The sequence below is a fragment of the Podarcis pityusensis genome, assembly GCF_964106645.2.
Source record: "Podarcis pityusensis genome assembly, chromosome: 13".
Classification (NCBI taxonomy): domain Eukaryota; kingdom Metazoa; phylum Chordata; class Lepidosauria; order Squamata; family Lacertidae; genus Podarcis; species Podarcis pityusensis.
This window is the reverse complement of record NC_138038.1, coordinates 5,182,877-5,200,512: the sequence shown is the minus strand read 5'-3', so window position 1 is coordinate 5,200,512 and position 17,636 is coordinate 5,182,877. Positions and strand designations below refer to the sequence as shown.

General features: G+C 45.5%; 1 long non-coding RNA gene across 1 annotated transcript in view; it reads right to left on the bottom strand.

Moving 5' to 3' along the window:
* Nucleotides 1-17,636, bottom strand: part of LOC308460620 — a 428,649-nt gene that overhangs the window by 360,367 nt on the left and 50,646 nt on the right. The gene's annotated exons all lie outside the window — the stretch shown is intronic.

The following is a 17,636-nucleotide window of genomic DNA, read 5'->3' as shown; positions in this document are numbered from 1 at the left end:
GAGGCTTTACAAGAGTTATGAGAGGATAGTGACATTTAAGAATCACACAGACAAAAACACACCCAGAGAAGATCTGGTTAAATAAAACTGCCATAAACTTACATTTTTCCTGGACACTGAATACCAGCAAACGATAGAAGTTCAACAGCTCTTTCAGAAAATATGCAAGCTTGTGCAGTGCGACAGATTTCTAGAGGAAGAGAATTCCATAACTTTGGGTAAAAAGGTAAAGGTACCGTATTTTTCACTCCATAGGGCGCACCGGACCATAGGGCGCACCTAGTTTTTAGGGGGGGAAATAAAGAAAAATAATTTTATTTTCCCCACCCCAGCCCCCAGGACAGATCCAGGAGCGGCGGCAAGATTGCGCGCACCTTCGCCGCTCCCGGAGCTTGTGGGGCTGGGGACGGGAAGCCCGAGCTTCTCCCGACCCCAGCCCCCAGAACAGGTCCAGGAGCGGTGGCAAGATTGCGCCCAACCTCGCCACCGCTCCCAGAGCTTGCAGGGCCTGGGGACAGGGGAAGCCCGAGCTTCCCCCGACCCCAGAACAGGCTGCTATCCGCAAGCCTTCGGAGCCCGAAAGCTTGCAGATAGCTGCCTGAAACCCGGGAAGCACAGCGGGAGTTGGCGCTGCGCTCACTGGGCTTCAGGCTGCAGGCAGCTATCTGCAAGCCTTCGGAGCCCAGCGGGAACTCCCGTCGCGCTCAGAAGGCTTGTGGATAGCTGCCTGAAGCCTGCATTCGCTCCATAGGACGCACACACATTTCCCCTTCATTTTTGGTGGGGGGGAAGTGCGTCCTATAGAGCAAAAAATATGGTACCCCTGACCATTAGGTCCAGTTGTGAACGACTGGGGTTGCGGTGCTCATCTCAGTCTATAGGCCAAGGGAGCCGGCGTTTGTCCGCAGACAGCTTCCAGGTAGTTAACCACAAAGCATCTCTTTGGCCCCTTGCTGTTTGAATCTGGTGCCTCAGCAGTACATTCAGGAACGTCTTTTCAGTTGTTCTCAATGATTGTGTAGTACAAAGGAAAGAAAACAAACACTTGAGTTATTCTGGGCTTAGGCTGGTGTGGGCTTTATTGGTTAAAAAACAACACCTTGAATTGCACCTGTAAAACACTAGGGCATAATACAGATGATGATACCTTCCTGAGCAAAGAGGTGGCAGAAGAGCAGAAACAGAATTCGGTATTTTCCAAGAGCAACTAATGCAATGCATAAGGGAGGATGGATTCAGAATGAGCACTCGGATCAAGCAAATCTGACATTCATGGTGTGCACCTGTTTAGTAATGATTCATCTTTTATTTACACACATTTTTCTATAATATAGCTAATAATAATAATAATAGTAAGCACTTTTAATTATTCTGTCAACATTATCCTTTAAATGTGCCAGCTTTGGGCAGCTGGCACACTCTATGGGAGAATGGGCAGGGGCGCATTCTCAACTGTCTCTCAGATGTTTGGCTATATGTGGACAGATAGCTAAGGGAAAAACTCATGCAGCGCCTGTGACAGGAAAGAGCCACTCAGAAAACCAGCACAGGGCTAGTCACGCAGGCATGCCCCTTCCTTCTCACCATCTGGTTTCCCCTCCAAGTTCTGAGTCACATTCTTCCTCTTTTCCCAAACGGAGGGCTCCAGGAAGTAGGTTGTTTGGCTTGGAATTAGTCAGAAACAGGTGGCTCCACCTATTGGGAGTTAGTCTAGAGTCTACAACAAGCAGCCCTTTGTTTTGAACAGCTCTCCTGGACACAGAGGAAAGAGTAGCGGCAAGGCCACTACTGGCGTTCAGCAGCCTTCGAGACGTTTTGATCAGCCAGAACAAATGGTGCTTTTCTGAAAACCCACACCTTGGTAAACCTACACCTTGGCCTGATGGTGGTGTAGCCTACTGGGAGCAGACCAGTTCAGCACTCACAGCTATCTAGGCCAGGCACAGGCAAACTCAGCCCTCCAGATGTTTTGGGACTACAACTCCCATCACCCCTGACCACTGGTCCTGTTAGCTAGGGATGATGGGAGTTGTAGTCCCAAAACATCTGGAGGGCCGAGTTTGCCTATGCCTGCATTATAATCTCCCAAGTAATTCTGATAGAGTGGAGGGAGGGAGGTCCTCTCCTCTCTCCAGGTGCCTGCAGGCCAGGTACCAGGACTACTAGGAAGTGTAGTTTTCCAGGGGCTGCAGAAATGCTAGCTGCTGGGAAGTTACATCTCCCAGGGCTCCTGGCATCCAGCCATAGCAGTGTATCAGGCATCAGATGGGAGTTGGAGACCATCACTGCTGAAACAGCAAAAAAGGGGGGTGGACGAAGGAGCACAGATATGGGCATGTGGGTGGATATGGGGGGCAGGCAAGAAGAAGGACTTGTTCTCCAGCTTGGATTAATATCTAGGATGAAGAAGAACATATGGGGTCCTGAAGATCACCTCATACAGTGGTACCTTGGGTTACATACACTTCAGGTTACAGACTCTGCTAACCCAGAAATATTACCTTGGGTTAAGAACTTTGCTTCAGGATAAGAACAGAAATCGTGCTCCGGCGGCGCGGAGGCAGCAGGAGGCCCCATTAGCTAAAGTGGTGCTTCAGGTTAAGAACAGTTTCAGGTTAAGAACAGACCTCCGGAACGAATTAAGTACTTAACCCGAGGTACCACTGTATTAAAAATGAACTCTGTAAAGCTGACAAATTTTGTATCTTCAAGCCGGGGGTGGAGTGGAATGTGCATTTTGGTGACATGATGCCATTTTATCCTTTTAAGGTAAGTTAGGTTTAGAGATGACTCGACTGAAAAGGAGTATGCCTCTTTTGGGAGACCGCTGCGCAACATAGGGGCCACCACTGAGATAGTCTAGCATGGCTGCGTGTCTCCAAATCATCTCCAAATGGAGCAGGGTACGAACCCTGGATTTAAGAGCCTGGGGAGGAAAGGTATGGAGGGATGTGTTGATATTCAGGGCCTAATTTGAATACAGCTTTAAAGTAATGATCAGCACTCTTAGTTGGGCTCAGAAGCCGAGATTTTGGCTTCACATTATGCTCATCCTGTTAAAGTATTGTGTGAAAAGTAGTGATCTTTAGAGATATGCAGCAAAGGATGGAGAGAACTGGATTTGTTGGCAGCCTTTTGCCATCCACTATGACGCTGTGGGTTAAACCACAGAGCCTAGGACTTGCAGATCAGAAGGTCGGCGGCTCGAATCCCCGTAATGGGGTGAGCTCCCATTGCTCGGTCCCAGCTCCTGCCAACCTAGCAGTTCGAAAGCACGTCAAAGTGCAAGTAGATAAATGGGTACTGCTCTGGCAGGAAGATAAACGGTGTTTCCGTGCACTGCTCTGGTTCGCCAGAAGCAGCTTTGTCATGCTGGCCACATGACCCGGAAGCTGTACGCCGGCTCCCTCGGCCAATAAAGCGAGATGAGCGCCACAACCCCAGAGTCGGTCACGACTGCACCTAATGGTCAGGGGTCCCTTTACCTTTACCTTTACCTTTATTTATTATCACCTTCATCTCTCAATCAGCAGAGTCAGGCTATCTAACATTAACCAGTTTTCAATGTGGGAGGAGAAGGACTATTTAGCTGCTAAGGAGAGGCAAAGGAAAGACAGAGCAGAAAGAAATGTAGGCAGTGGGTCCAAGATCTCATTCAGCTTTCTCTGCCTGTTTCCAGGGGAGATTCAGAATTCTCAGTATTCAGAGCTTGGCTTACAAGTGGCTATTTTTCACATAATGTGCAGCTAGGTGTTAATTGGCAGGCAGGGCAGCTAAACCCACACTAAAGCGAAGTGATCTCTGCAGCTCTGTTTAATAGCCAGGCCACAGAGTTTGTCTCCAGGCGTCCTATCCAGAGAGCATTGCAGTCGTCCAGGATCACCGGTGCATCCATTACTATGGAAAAGCTCCAGTCCTTGAGCAAGGCCTGCCATTCATTTATCCACCAAAGCTGATAAAAAGCACCCCTGAGCTTCAAGGACCAGTCCCTGGGAGGGGCGCTGTTGAAATGTCTCCAAGATTTAACTCCCGCCCTGAGTCCCAACAGCTGCTATTGTCACACAAGCAAAATGCAATGTAATCTGAATTAATACCAGCTTTGTCAATTTGTAATGAAATGCCAGTTAGCATAGAATGGCTTAATGGTGTTCAAGGAGCAAGATGATCTATACCTTTCCTTCACGGTTTTAGTTTGTATACTGTACCGGGGTCAATGAGCAATGATTCATTGTACACAGAGTTATACTCACAACCACCTTTTCCTTATTCAAGTTTAATTTAAAGACATCCTCATTAGTAGATCTTATACTTGCTTACCCATAACTGTTGCCTTGGCATCCGTAAATCCCTCAGGGTCCCTTTAGAAAACTGTTTGCTGGTTTCCTTTTCTTTGCCTCTTAAAGCTGAACAACATTTATCCTGGTAGCATTCACCATTGCCAGAAATAGGTAAAGGTAAAGGGACCCCTGACCGTTAGGTCCAGTTGCGGACGACTCTGGGGTTGTGGCACTCATCTCACGTTACTGTTCTTTCACTGTTTACCCTTCTTTTTACCATTGCATCCCCTGCATCAAATTTTAGATTGTAAGCTTCTGTGAAGCAGGAATCTGTCTTTTTGTTGTTACTTAAAAAAAAAAGATTAGTATGCACATTTATGGTGCTCAATGGCTAATACAAAATGCTAATTATAAATAGCAAGGGAGAAAGATAAAAAGAAAGATCCCAATTCAGCAGTAAAAACGTAAAGGTAAAGGACCCCTGACAGTTAAGTCCAGTTGTGAACGACTCTGGGGTTGTGGCGTTCATCTCGCTTTACTGGCCGAGGGAGCCAATGTTTGTCCGCAGACAGTTTTTCCGGGTCATGTGGCCAGCATGACTAAGCCACTTCTGGCGAACCAGAGCAGCGCACGGAAACACCGCTTACCTTCCCGCCGGAGGGGTACCTATTTATCTACTTACACTTTGACGTGCTTTTGAACTGCTAGGTGGGCAGGAGCAGGGACCGAACAACGGGAGCTCACCCTGTCGCAGGGATTCAAACCGCTGACCTTCCTATCAGCAAGCCCAGTGGATGCAATTGTCTTCTTGATCTTCCTTTGACACTAATTGCAACCTCGTCTCCTTAGAGCCCATTTGGGATTGTATTGGCCAAATCTCTGTCCTTTCATATCAATGTCTTTAAGGCCTGGTCTACATGTGCATCAAAATGAGATGGTAGCGTTCTGAGGCAGTAAAATGAGCTGCATACTTCAGAACAGCGGACACTTCTGGTAAATAACAACCTGTTGAGAAAATATGAGCCCTTCAAATAACCCTGAATACAGAATTTAGCATTCAGAAGGGTGTGTGTAGGACATTCTTATACAACGGAAAGGAAATACTGGCAATAAGATTGCAGAAAATATTGAATAATACTCTACAAACATATGGCTGAAGAAAAGGAAGTAAAGCATTAACAGATTCAAGCCTTACTCAAACTGGCATTTATTTATTTATATTTATTAGTCGCCCCATAAAATGATTTCTCTGGGCACAGTAAATGCATCAGACTAATTGTAAAATGAATCTGTAAGGCAGCAAGCCAGAAAATGTCATCTGCTGGCACCGTCTTAAACAAATAACCATGAAAGAAGAAGAAGAAATGCCTTAAACAGTCATTTCACTCCCTTTGAGTATTTGAAGTGGGCCACACTTCTGCCATAAAAATGACATTTTGTAAACTATTAATAGAATCTCCTAATGCCGGCCTTGTCTCGTTTCAATTAAATTTTGACTTTGAAATGAGATGGAAGGACAGAAAGGGGAGCAGATTCGTAATGGACTAGCAGAAAATTATATTGCACTAGGAATGGAAGGCAAAACTGGGCCACAGACAGTGATTAGCGCCGGCTCTCTCCAAAACTAATGAAGCAGAGATGGACTGACAGAGCCGGTACTGAGGTCATATTTACAAGTGATGACTCAATCTGTTACACATTTAACTGTAAATTGGTTAAATCTGAGTTACATCCCAGAAGAGCCAAGTGGCCCCATCTCCCTCCGTCTCTTTCAAAAGCTGCTTCTTGTGGAGCCTTTGGCTTAACCCCTTGGTCCTCCTCTTTAGTTGAAATGGAGCTTAAGTGCTTGTAACTTTTGATAACGTTCATCCCTTTCGGCTGTCCCCTTTTCATAGTGACCTCAGGGTCGCCTAATGTAAGTGCCTGAGTAATCACTTTGGACTCCAATGGCAGCTGTGATTACTCAGTCACTTCTAATGCTTTGCCTGTTGGACTTAACATCAACGTTGGTTTGGTTAGATTCTGGGTTGGCATGCCTACTGCAGCAACATCATTTTGTGAAGTTTGTGTTTCCCTAGCAAAAGTTGTTACTGGGTTTTGAAAGGGGCGCAGTCTTCTCCGAAAGACCAGGGAAGGAAATCAGAGGAAAGAAGCAGCAGGAAAGAGGGCAGGACTCAGTTTTTGTCTGGTCCAAATTGTCTCAGTGGCTTTCCCCCCCCCCCCCCTTAGAGAGGGCTTCAAATCAGGGCTGTCTAAGCATATTCGGCGCCGTGGTGCAAAGCTCCCTCCGGCACACACACACACACCCCAGTTTCCCAGAGTTGTCCACCTTTATTTAGGGAGGATGGCGCTGCCAGTGGGGCTGGAGGAAGAGGGCAGCGGCTGGAGGGCAGCTACTCTGGCGGGGAAGAGGCAGAGGCTGGACGCGGCACCTCCCGGCTCAGCGGGCCACTTCATGCCATGGTGGCCATGGCAGACAGAGGCTCCGGGCATGGCGCTGCTTTGGTGTGGCATGGCGGAGACGGGCAAGAGCAGCGAGCTGATGCCAGGAGGTGCTGCGTCCAGCCTCTGCCTCTTCCCTGGGGCCCTCCAGAACTTGGCGCCTTGGCACAACTAGCCTCTATGGGTAAGACGCCCCTGCTTCAAATGTATGTAAGGAAAGGTTACTCGTCCTTTTCCTCCTCCTCTACTTTGCCACTTTAAAATTCCCTGCTTCTGCTTTGCTTTTGCTGACCATTTTAGGAAGTACAATGTAGACATCCATTTGAGCCTGTACATCTGATTTAGACTTCTGTGTGGATTTAGTCTGAAAGCCATGCTCTGAACTGATACTGCCAGCTTGCCCCCTTCTTAACAACTGTGACATGTCTTTGCCATACAGTGGTACCTCGGGTTACAGACGCTTCAGGTTACAGATGCTTCAGGTTACAGACTCTGCTAACCCAGAAATAGTACCTCGGGTTAAGAACTTTGCTTCAGGATGAGTACAGAAATCGTGCGGCTGCAGCAGGAGGCCCCATTAGCTAAAGTGGTGCTTCATGTTAAGAGCAGTTTCAGGTTAAGAACAGTTTCAGGTTAAGAATGGACCTACGGAATGAATTAAGTACTTAACCCGAGGTACCACTGTATTTGAAAAGTACTTATTCTTTAACACTTTTTAAAAAATAATAATAATATTGAAACTACTGTAAGCCACTGCCAGCCCTCCAATTTAACCATTAGCTTAACTCCACTCCAAGTATTTGTTGCAAAGTCTGCATCCTCCAAGTTTCTCTCACTTGAACAGTCATTGCTTGTTGACAGCATGTCAGTTGCTTTATAGCAGTGCTACCAAATCTTTCTTCCTGCCAGGGGCCTTAACTGCTTATGAAATGAACGATATAAATCAAGTGCAGAGCTCAAATGTCCAGCCGAGCAGGCGACTGCATCGAAAGGGAGGTGGAATGTACAGAAACAATGAATCTTGTGAACTGATGTCTGCGGAAATGGGAATGGTATATAGATTTCGGACTGATTTAAGGGGACGCCTAGACTGAGAACTGGGTGAGTAAGTGAGGAACTGTGTGGTGTTTCGGCTTAAAAAAAAAAAAGATGTACAGCAGAGTCATATATATGTTTGCTTGAAAGGAATTCCTACTAAATTCCTAAAGGTTTCCTCACACGCAAGGCTGCGTAGAATTGCGGCCTAATCCTGTGTACAGCTAGGCATCGCTAAGCCTGTTGATTTAAATGGGCTGAGGCATAAATAAATGCGAATAATTTTGCTATCAAGGTTGCAGTTCTGTACACAATTGCCTGGGATTAAACCCCATTGAACAAAGTGGGCTTTACTGACAAGTAAATTTGCAGAAGATCAGACGGTTTAGCAGCAATCCTATTTCTCATATGTATGGAGCATGCCCTATTTAAATTAGCTGGAATTATTTCTTAGTGTTGTCAAGGCTGACCAGATTAAGGTGGCTGGGGCCCCCGGTGCAGTTCCCAAAAGTGTCCCCTTCCTTCTGCCCAAAAGGAATGCATAAAATAAGATACTGCAAAATGAGCCCTTGAATACTAACAAGTTTATCATGGAATAAGCTTTTGTGCACTACAAAAAATACTCAGCCTGTGGTGCTTTACATCTCTCAGCAAAACACCCCCACAAGTATTTATTTCTTTGCCAACCTTGATAAACAAAAAGAAAATATTCTGAGCATGGGTAGCTTCGCATTTTTAGCACACTTTGTTAACACATCGTTGTTTTTGCTCACTTCCTTCCCACCAGGCCCTGAGGCAGCTGAGGAAGTATATTTCTTGTAGTATGTCTGTTGGTGATGGGACTTCATGTTTCACCATCTCTCATTCTTAATATATAGTATCACTTATCTAGTGTCATAGGGACACTGGTGGTGCTGTGGTCTAAACCATAGAGCCTAGGGCTTGCCGATCAGAAGGTCAGCAGTTTGAATCCCCACGACGGGGTGAGCTCCCGTTGCTCGGTCCCTGCTCTTGCCAAACTAGCAGTTCGAAAGCACGTCAAAATGCAAGTAGATAAATAGGTACCGCTCCAGAGGGAAGGTAAACTGTGTTTCCGTGCGCTGCTCTGGTTCGCCAGAAGTGGCTTAGTCATGCTGGCCACATGACTCGGAAGCTGTACGCCGGCTCCCTCGGCCAATAAAGCGAGATGAGCGGCGCAACCCCAGAGTCGTCCGCAACTGGACCTAATGGTCCAGTTACCTTTACCTTTACCTTTACCCTTTACCTTTACCTTTACCTTTAAATAGTGTCATAATATTGGCAATAAGAGTGTTCTCTTTCTCTCACTTTATATAGACTTTTGAAATTGCCACCCTATAGATCAAGACCACCTCCAGAAACATCATACATACATCACAGAAAGGGCGGTCTACAGGAGAAATCTGAGTGCTTTACCTCCTGTCTGCCAGGTTACCTGTTTAATGGTCACTTGATTCGATTGCCTGGGGAGCCTGGCCAGTCTTTTGTAATGATAAATCCTTAGTTCCTGAGCCAGGTCACAGGCCCACACCCTATTCATATCTTAACTGTGCCCTTAAGACAGGATTTGTGAAGGAAAGAGACAATGAGGAGGTTTCCCACTTTGACCTTGCAGAGAAATAATTGAGGTCAAATTGTTCAGGACCTTTTTCTGTGGGGTTTTCAGACATGTGGTTTATATATTTATGTACGTGTTTGCTTGATACATTTATGAATATTTATTACATATCTAAGACCTTAAAATTCTTATCACACCTGCAACCTTCTTGCAATGAAGGAACCGCTAGAAGGCCCTTGGAGCTGGACCCCCGTGTCCACGCTGAATGATGGGGGTGGAGATAGTTATTGTGCCTCCTCCCACTCTCCTCTTTTCCATGCTAAACATACCAGGAGCTTGGGAGTGGCCAGGATTTGTGTGTTTTTTGGCATTGGTGGGTGGGGGTAAATTTCTGTTGCTTTGGAGTGGGGAGATGCAGAACTCCTAGGAAATTTTTAGGGGTGGGGGTTTTGGGCTGGCTTTACTAACATTTAAGAGGCAGCCAAGTGCTTTTTCCTTCTTTATTTTATTATTATTATTTTTTACAGCTTCACATCCCCTGGAATTGGAAGTGAGGCCATGCCTGGCATCTACAGGATGAGACTTGCACCATTTCAAGCAGGCTGAAGGCTTTCAATGAAATGTTTTAATAAAGAAATAACCTTCAGCCACCTTGTAAACATTAAATGCCAACTACCGCCCATCGCTCAGACATCTCCCCCAAGTTGTCACGGCCTCCACAGTCTTAGGCAGCGGTTTGTTCCACTTTTCATTCTGTGCTTCTCAAAAATCATATTTTATTTCCTTGTTATAGTAACTGAATTATGGTGCTGGAGGAGACTCTTGAGAGTCCCATGGACTGCAAGAAGAACAGACCTATCCATTCTTAAGGAAATCAGCCTTGAGTGCTCACTGGAAGGACAGATCCTGAAGCTGAGACTCCAATACTTTGGCCACCTCATGAGAAGAGAAGACTCCCTGGAAAAGACCCTGATGTTGGGAAAGATGGAGGGCACAAGGAGAAGGGGACGACAGAGGACGAGATGGTGGGACAGTGTTCTCGAAGCTACCAGCATGAGTTTGACCAAACTGCGGGAGGCAGTGGAAGACAGGAGTGCCTGGCGTGCTCTGGTCCAGGGGGTCACGAAGAGTCGGACACAACTGAATGACTAAACAACAACAGTAACTGAAATTTTCAGCCTGTTTAATTTTACGCCATAAGCCACCTTGAGAATCGTTGGTTATAAATGCCGTTTACAACGGAACAAATAAAGGGATGATGCGGTGACTCATTGCCTGTACTTTTCCATGTCAGAGGTGTCTCATCAAACAGGAAGAGGAGCGCGTCTTTCCACCAATCTGTCTCCACTTCTCATCTCTCCCCCTCTCACCCCAACATCCTGCCTGCTCAGGTTCCCCAGCTACACTAGACCAACTGGGCTTTTATTACCATTAAGATTAAAGCTCTTTGAGTTATTTCTGTAGTTTTTAACTGCTGGCAGATATAATATCCTGAATCACATTTCCTTCTCGGGGTTTGCGCTGCAGCTGGCCTCTCATTGGGTCAGGACTTTTATTTTTTAACACCTGGATAGTGGTATCAGATACTGTCTCTCCCCTTAGCTATGTGGCCTTTGTCTCTTGGAAGCAGCTTGTTTGGAAGGACCCGTGTTTCCAAATGACAGCTATTGTGTTGAGTTCTGGGCCTGGCCTTCTTCCTTCCTGAGCTTTAAATGTGCTAACAGGCTGCGATTGAATCTCTGCTGGCTAAGCCATCTTTTACCCACAAAGCCAGGCCATCCTCTTCTGTATCCTATATGGGCCAAAGTAGAACATTTTAACAGCCTAGGAGTGTATTGGAAGCTCTCTGAGACCGAGGATCACATGGAGGATGTGAACTGGCAGTGGAGAACAATTTCCCCTACTGAAACAAACCCATTGTTACCTTCAGAATCTATTGTGTTGACTGAAGCCAAGCGAACTTCAGCTTTCATTTTCTCTCTTCCCCCAGTCATTACTGAGGTCTCTTGCATTCTTGGACAACCCCCAATTGACTGAACCTATGGCGTTGCCTTATACTGGATCAAACTGTTGTTCTGTTTGGCCAGTACTGAATATTCCAGGGAATAGCCAAAGTGGTGCCATTTGGATGTTGTGGATTACAACTTCAGTCATTGCTCGCCATTAGTCAGGCTGGCAGGGGCTGATGGGAGATTTAGTCCAAAACATATGGGGCACATCTTGTCGCTTACACATGGTCAACTCTGCTTGACATCAACTATCCAAGGTGTCACCCTGAGGTAACTCACATCCCTACCATGATCTGGAGAGTCCACAGATTCTTAAGCCTTTAGGATGGGAAAACAAAGATAGAAGCATGGAGGGTACCTCAAAGGTAATATAGCAGGAAATCTGCTGCTATAGTATCCCAGAAAGGAAGGAAGGAAGGAAGGGGAAGAGGAGGAGGTTAAAAAGAAAGAGAAGGCCCTGTCTGCAACCCTAAAAAACAAAACCAACACTTTGAATGGAGACAGAAGCCCATGGAGATGGCAAAGCACAGTATAATATGCTTCAGTCCCATATAGCAGACAGTGGGAGCTTCCAAAAAGGATGGCTTAATATTGCAAAAGATATTGAGGTATTGCTAATGGGTCATTGGCAACAGGTTTTTCCTGTAAAGGGAAAATTCAAATAAAATGGAGGGAAAATATGGGCTGTCATCTTGATGCCAAAGATGCTGCGAAAAATGTGCATGCGGGAAGAGAACTGATCCTACAATGAGCACCCTCTCAGATGTATTCTGGACATCTCAAAGGCAGCTCCACAAATGCTTTTCTAGCCAAGTCTGCTCTCCTGATATGAATCCCCGCCCACTCCTTGAAAAACAAGAGGCTTAGTACATTTAAAAGCATAGGCACCATCTCTGAATCTGGCAACTATGCAATTTATTTCCACAAAGGAAAGCAAATCTTAAAAGAAAAGGCAGTTCTCTTACCTTGAGCCACAAAGTTAGATTTCTATATTTGGTTTAAATCAAGAAATGACTTATCAGAACCTTATCTTATTTCCCTCACTCTCTGTGGCCTAAACAAGAAAGAGCGTGAAGCAGGTGCTCAATCTACCTTTTTCACAGGACTGGAAAGCAGTTGCTGACTTTCTTCTTGGGGCCTCAAGGGCAAAGGATTAAAATGTAAAAATTGCATCAAAACGTTTGCACAGAAAAAATTAAATTTTCAGCATGGAGATGACAAGGAAGAAAGCAACAAAAGGCATTATATTTCTGAAAAACATTTCACTGTTTTTGATTTTTACAAAAGCACATATTCTTACCTGCCTACAGAAATACTTAAAAAAAATAAATAGAAAAGCATATTCAGAACTGAAATCAGCACTGTATTTGCCAGAAAGCATGGGTTACCTCAGCTCATAATACATTTCCTGGGCATGCTGGAAAGAAAATGTGAACACCGTAAGAATTGTGAATGGGTATTAGGAGAAACTCCATTAAAAAAAACCCTTATCATGGAAGAACCAAGGGGTGGCAGGTCTTAATATACTGTGACTGAAAGCTGTGGAAGGAAATGGGGTCGCGAGCAATGTTAGGGGGAGCACCCACAGAGGCAGGGGCACAACAAATTTTGGCCTTGCGCAGGCACCGCTGAAATTTGAAAGACAAAGGTAGGGCCCCTGCTACTAGCCCCTTGGAGTCATCTGTGATGGGAACCACTTCAAATTCTATTATTGGGATAATTTTGTATGATGGTAAAGGTAAAGGTAAAGGTACCCCTGCCCGTACGGGCCAGTCGTGTCCGACTCTAGGGTTGTGCACCCATCTCACTTAAGAGGCCGGGGGCCAGCGCTGTCCGAAGACACTTCCGGGTCACGTGGCTAGCGTGACAAAGCTGCTCTGGCGAGCCAGCACCAGCGCAGCACACGGAAACGCCGTTTACCTTCCCACTATAAAGAGGTACCTATTTATCTACTTGCACTTAGGGGTGCTTTCGAACTGCTAGGTGGGCAGGAGCTGGGACCGAAAGACGGGAGCTCACCCCGCCGCGGGGATTCAAACCGCCCACCATACGATCGGCAAGTCCTAGGCACTGAGGTTTTACCCACAGCGCCACCCGCGTCCCTGTTGTATGATGGTAGTATGTAGATTATGGCTACATTCCTCAGACTAATTATTCCAAAAGCACTCTTATTTGATTCCAGTAGTATTCCTCTGAAGTAAGCAGCCGGAGGTTATGAGTCACAACCTCAGGATGCTTATTTCGGAGGAATATTATTGGGATTAAATAAGAGTATTTTTGTCTGCGTTTATCCGCAAAGTGTTTGTCTGTGAAACAAAGAACCATTGATGCTCCCATTGCCAAAAGACTTTGGAATAGCATCAAGACTTAATTAATTGTGGCTTTCATCTCTTGATAAAGTTGTGAGAATTTTGAACAATATTTACAAGAAGCTGTTGGGGAGGAAGATTCTCTTTATATCCTGCTGTACAAAAGAAAAATAAATAAAATTATCAGTAGGGTGGCAGAGTATTCCCTGCAGAATGGTGCTACTATAATACTGTCTTGATGAAATATTATAGTTTAACAGGCACTAGTGCTTGGATGTGACACTAAACTATGGCATAGCATTATATGCCTGGGCCTGAGACCCATGAAATCCACCCCACTCCAGCACAGCTGTGGAGAGGAAAGCAAAGTCTTTCACTTCTGTTTTCAATTAACTGCAGTTTAACATTGCACCTGAACCCCAAACTGTGGTTAACATGAACTGTGGTTCATTCAATCATGCAAACTTCATAAACCATGGTTTGAAGTAATCTCATTTCAATAAACTGTAGCTACAGTGGATGCTCGGGTTGCAAACGTGATCCGTGCAGGATGCACATTTGCAACCCGTAGAATTCGCAACCTGCAGCGGCACGTCTGTGCACGCTCGGGTTGCGATTCAGCACTTCTGTGCATATGCAAAGCGTGATTTAGCGCTTCTGCGCATGTGTGAGTGCCAAAACCCAGAAGTAACCCATTCCGGTACTTCCGGGTTTCGGAGGGTCCATAACCCAAAAAAAAACGCAACCTGAAGCATCTGTAACCAGACGATAGACTGTAATTCTAAACACTGCTTGTCTGGTTACTTCAAAATCTAAGTGAAAACAAAAGCTCCCAAGAAAATATTTCATAAAAAATATTAAAAACAAAAGCATCCAACCTTGCAGCTGTGCTGGGGGAGGTGAAGAAGAGGTGGATATGGAATGCATTCATTAAGATTTGTTCACATAAAATTAAGCTGTAGTTCAGCGTTACATCCAAACACAAAGTTACAAGGGGCGAAAAGGAACAGGAGCAGCATCCCCCCCCCAAACATCTGTATCAGTGCCTATATAAAAACTAAAGAACATATGGAAAATTAACAAATGATTAATAGCTTTTCACGTTACATAAGCTGAGCCGGTGCAATTATATTTCCCAATAAGCTTTCTATTTCTAACGACTTGTTTTAAAAAGCACAAAAGAAGTACTAACAGCACTGCAAACACCTTGATCAGTGTCCCTAAAGGCCTGCCAAAACTGCAACTCAATTATTTACTATTCAGTGTCTCTTTTATGCTGTTTACTATAAACTTATTTTCTCTACTACCTCATCTCCTGCCCCTGACTCACACTTTTAAGATTACTCTATTTGCTGAACTTCAGAATTAAATGTCAAAGGTGCAAAATCAGCATGCATTTTTTTAATTGATTCCAGCCATATTAACAGCTGTGAAATTTGGCAGCAATGCTGCAGAAATGATTTAGCTCTTTAAAATAAATAAACGAACCCCGCTCAATAAGATTTTAAGTGGATATTGTTAGGAGTTTGTGGGTGCTAGGCACTTCTTAATTACTGGAACCAGTAAGTGTTAGAATTTAATAAAGGCTCAGAGTGTTAAACTGAGTGCTAGACTACTTTAATCCCTGGATTTAACAAATTTCAACAGCTAATTAAGCCAGGCTAGCTTCTTCTTGAGGTGACAAGCACTGGGTGATGGGGCTATTAAGAGGCAAAGAATCAAAGAGGCTTGCTGTGGGGCAGCAAATGGGTAGGTCTCCCTCCCTAAACAGATACAGTGGTGCCTCGCAAGACGAAATTAATCCGTTCCGCGAGTCTCTTCGTCTAGCGGTTTTTTCGTCTTGCGAAGCAACCCTATTAGCGGCTTAGCGGATTAGCGCTATTAGCGGTTTAGCGGCTTAGCAGCTATTAAAGGCTTAGCGGCTAAAAGGCTATTAGCAGCTTAGCAGCTTAGAAAAAGGGGGGGGAGCGAAAAAAAATCGCAACACTCGCAAGACGTTTTCGTCTTGCGAAGCAAGCCCACAGGGAAATTCGTCTTGCAAAGCAGCTCAAAAACGGAAAACCCTTTCGTCTAGCGGGTTTTCCGTCTTGCGAGGCATTCGTCTTGCGGGGCACCACTGTAAAGCCAGAGTTTAGAGTTCAGGAATGATGTCATCATGGAGGAAGCTGAAATGCCAGAGAGGCAGAACATGATGTTTTGTGTCTGTTTGAATCCAAGGCTGTGGCTGTGGAAGAAGCAAGAGCCTTTTGGGGTGCTGAGGCCCCTCCTTCACAGGCTCAGGTTGCATATATGTGTAAATAAACCATATATCATAAAGACACCACAGTCTCCAATGTGTCTCATTTCCAAAAGCTTCTGGATGAGCTTCTGGAACCCCTGGAATTTCACACCATTCAGGGATTGGTGGTGGCATGCTGTTTGGGTTTTTTTTTTAAACAATTGCACCTCAAAATTAAGGCTTGATAGGAGAGAGCTATTGAATGCAAAAGTCAATGTTTATGTAGCAACTGGGGAGCAGGACTCGAACCAATGGCTTCAAGTTACATTCTAACTAAACATGCGGAAAAACTTTCTGACAGTAAGAGCTGTTCGGCAGTGGAACAGACTCCCACAAGAGGTGGTGCACTCTCCTTCCTTGGAAGTTTTTTAGCAGAAGTTGGATGGCCATCTGTCATGGAAGCTTTAGCTGTGATTCCTGCATTGCACAGGGTTGGAATAGATGACTCTAGAGAGCCAGTGTGGTGTAGTGGTTAAGAGAGGTGGACTCGTAATCTGGGGAACCGGGTTCGTGTCTCCGCTCCTCCACATGCAGCTGCTGGGTGACTTTGGGCTAGTCACACTTCTCTGAAGTCTCTCAGCCCCACTCACCTCACAGAGTGTTTGTTGTGGGGGAGGAAGGGAAAGGAGATTGTGAGCCCCTTTGAGACTCCTTAGGTAGTGATAAAGTAGGATATCAAATCCAAATTCTTCTTCTTCTTCTCTTGGGTCCCTTCCACCTCTATGATTCCATGAACTTATTGTGAAGTAAGAGGCACAGAGCATGAGCACTGAGCCTTTAATTCATCTATGCAGACTTAAATTTGACTACATTTGGCCAATTATTAACATGTTTGCTGAAAGTCTTGCTTTTTTTCTCCCAGGCACCATTTTCCCTTTCTCAATGGTTTTTTTCAGCCTGAAGCTGAAGAAATTGTATACAGTGGTACCTCGGGTTACAGATGCTTCAGGTTACAGACACTTCAGGTTACAGATGCTTCAGGTTACAGACTCCGCTAACCCAGAAGCAGTACCTCAGGTTAAGAACTTTGCTTCAGGATGAGAACAGAAATCGTGTGGCAGCAGCGGGAGGCCCCATTAGCTAAAGTGGTGCTTCAGGTTAAGAACAGTTTCAGGTTAAGTACGGACCTCCGGAACGAATTAAGTACTTAACCCGAGGTACCACGGTAGATGTCTGCTCCTATCACTGGATGAAGAGAAAGGGGGAGGGAGGAACAGGAAAAGCTTCGTTGCTTCTCCCCAACCGAGAGGAGGGGAAATGACACCACACAGAGCTTTCTTTCTACGGTCTGAGTCTACTTAACAGCAGTGTGGCTATGTAAAAGGTAAAGGTAAAGGGACCCCTGACCATTAGGTCCAGTCATGGCCGACTCTGGGGTCGCGGCGCTCATCTCGTTTTATTGGCCAAGGGAGCCGGCGTACAGCTTCCGGGTCATGTGGCCAGCATGACTAAGCGAACCACAGCAGCACATGGAAACGCTGTTTACCTTCCCGCCAGAGCAGTACCTGTTTATCTACTTGCACTGGCGTGCTTTCGAACTGCTAGGTTGGCAGTAGCAGGGACCGAGGAACGGGAGCTCACCCCGTCGCAGGGATTCGAACCACCGGCCTTCTGATCGGCAAGTCCTAGGCTCTGTGGTTTAACCCACAGCACCACTCACATCCCTGTGTGGCTATGTAACTCACTAGAATATGCAAATTGTCACAGTGC